Below are 2,500 nucleotides of genomic sequence, written 5' to 3'. Positions count from 1 at the left end.
ATTCCCCGTTACCCGTTATCACAAAGGTAGGCACGTAGCGTACCTTCGACAGTTGATAGGGCAGACACTTGAATGATACGTCGTCGGTGCAGAGACCGTACGATCCGCGTGGTTATCCAGAGTCATCAAACGTCACAGGACGAACCCGGTCGGTTTTGATCTGATAAAAGCGCGCCTCCCGAAGTCGGCGCTTAATGCATGTATTAGCTCTAGAATTACCACAGTTATCCACTTCGCTTACGAGACCAAATAAACCAAGACTGATTTAATGAGCCATTCGCAGTTTCGCTTTACGAGAACTCGTACTTGCACCTGCATGGCTTAATCTTTGAGACAAGCATATCACTACTGGCAGGATCAACCAGATAGCTGCGACAGCTGCGCTCGGCCCTTGCTGGGCCGCCCGGCGCGTGCTCGTCGCATTCGTTTAAGACCGAGGCGATCGCCTGCGGCCGTACTCAGCTTCGACAGTCGCTGGCCGCGACGTCCACGCTCTCGCCGGCAGTGCCAGGCGGAGCGATTTGCGTTTTTTCTTTGCTCGCCCTCTCTCGGGCTCGATCCATTCAGTTTCGCACAAACAAGAGCTCTGCCGGCCGCCTGCAGCGGTGCCTAAAACCCGGGCATAACAATGCGACCGTTCTGCTAGGCCGACAAGCGCTCAAGCCAGACGCTCGATCGAACGCCCCCTACATATTAGTCGAGACAACGGCTCGCTCATTAGCATCGCGTTTGTACTTTAACTTTTTTCGGCTCAGCTTCTTTTGACGCCGATGCCGGCGACGCAGCACTCTCTCGCCCGCCAGCCACCGAGAAAAGGGTGCGCTCCGACCGGCCCCGCACCGCTCTTTCTTGGCTCATTCGAAATTACTGTCTTTCGCTCTGACATGCCTTACCTAGGGTTAGGTTAGTATGCTTGCACGTTTGTACTTTAACTTTTTTCGGCTCGGCTTCTTTCGACGCCGATGCCGGCGACGCAGCACTCTCTCGCCCGCCAGCCACCGAGAAAAGGGTGCGCTCCGACCGGCCCCGCACCGCTCTTTCATGGCTCATTCGAGTTTACTGTCTTTCGCTCTGACATGCCTTACCTAGGGTTAGGTTAGTATGCTTGCACGTTTGTACTTTAACTTTTTTTGGCTCGGCTTCTTTCGACGCCGATGCCGGCGACGCAGCACTCTCTCGCCCGCCAGCCACCGAGAAAAGGGTGCGCTCCGACCGGCCCCGCACCGCTCTTTCTTGGCTCATTCGAAATTACTGTCTTTCGCTCTGACATGCCTTACCTAGGGTTAGGTTAGTATGCTTGCACGTTTGTACTTTAACTTTTTTCGGCTCGGCTTCTTTCGACGCCGATGCCGGCGACGCAGCACTCTCTCGCCCGCCAGCCACCGAGAAAAGGGTGCGCTCCGACCGGCCCCGCACCGCTCTTTCTTGGCTCATTCGAGTTTACTGTCTTTCGCTCTGACATGCCTTACCTAGGGTTAGGTTAGTATGCTTGCACGTTTGTACTTTAACTTTTTTCGGCTCGGCTTCTTTCGACGCCGATGCCGGCGACGCAGCACTCTCTCGCCCGCCAGCCACCGAGAAAAGGGTGCGCTCCGACCGGCCCCGCACCGCTCTTTCTTGGCTCATTCGAAATTACTGTCTTTCGCTCTGACATGCCTTACCTAGGGCTAGGTTAGTATGCTTGCACGTTTGTACTTTAACTTTTTTCGGCTCGGCTTCTTTCGACGCCGATGCCGGCGACGCAGCACTCTCTCGCCCGCCAGCCACCGAGAAAAGGGTGCGCTCCGACCGGCCCCGCACCGCTCTTTCTTGGCTCATTCGAGTTTACTGTCTTTCGCTCTGACATGCCTTACCTAGGGTTAGGTTAGTATGCTTGCACGTTTGTACTTTAACTTTTTTTGGCTCGGCTTCTTTCGACGCCGATGCCGGCGACGCAGCACTCTCTCGCCCGCCAGTCACCGAGAAAAGGGTGCGCTCCGACCGGCCCCGCACCGCTCTTTCTTGGCTCATTCGAAATTACTGTCTTTCGCTCTGACATGCCTTACCTAGGGTTAGGTTAGTATGCTTGCACGTTTGTACTTTAACTTTTTTCGGCTCGGCTTCTTTCGACGCCGATGCCGGCGACGCAGCACTCTCTCGCCCGCCAGCCACCGAGAAAAGGGTGCGCTCCGACCGGCCCCGCACCGCTCTTTCTTGGCTCATTCGAAATTACTGTCTTTCGCTCTGACATGCCTTACCTAGGGTTAGGTTAGTATGCTTGCACGTTTGTACTTTAACTTTTTTCGGCTCGGCTTCTTTCGACGCCGATGCCGGCGACGCAGCACTCTCTCGCCCGCCAGCCACCGAGAAAAGGGTGCGCTCCGACCGGCCCCGCACCGCTCTTTCTTGGCTCATTCGAAATTACTGTCTTTCGCTCTGACATGCCTTACCTAGGGTTAGGTTAGTATGCTTGCACGTTCGTACTTTAACTTTTTTCGGCTCGGCTTCTTTCGACGCCGAT

General features: G+C 55.3%; 1 non-coding gene across 1 annotated transcript in view; it reads right to left on the bottom strand.

Moving 5' to 3' along the window:
* Window positions 1–368, bottom strand: part of LOC144423658 (small subunit ribosomal RNA) — a 1,810-nt gene extending 1,442 nt beyond the window's left edge. Inside the window, exon 1 of the ribosomal RNA XR_013476123.1 lies at window positions 1–368. This exon is cut by the window's left edge and continues 1,442 nt beyond it. This is a non-coding gene — a ribosomal RNA (small subunit ribosomal RNA).
* Window positions 369–2,500: the final 2,132 nt, after the last annotated feature.

This window comes from Styela clava, chromosome 5 (assembly GCF_964204865.1).
Source record: "Styela clava chromosome 5, kaStyClav1.hap1.2, whole genome shotgun sequence".
Taxonomy (NCBI): Eukaryota; Metazoa; Chordata; class Ascidiacea; order Stolidobranchia; family Styelidae; genus Styela; species Styela clava.
The sequence above is the reverse complement of the archived record's forward strand: the minus strand, read 5'-3'. Positions and strand labels throughout refer to the sequence as shown.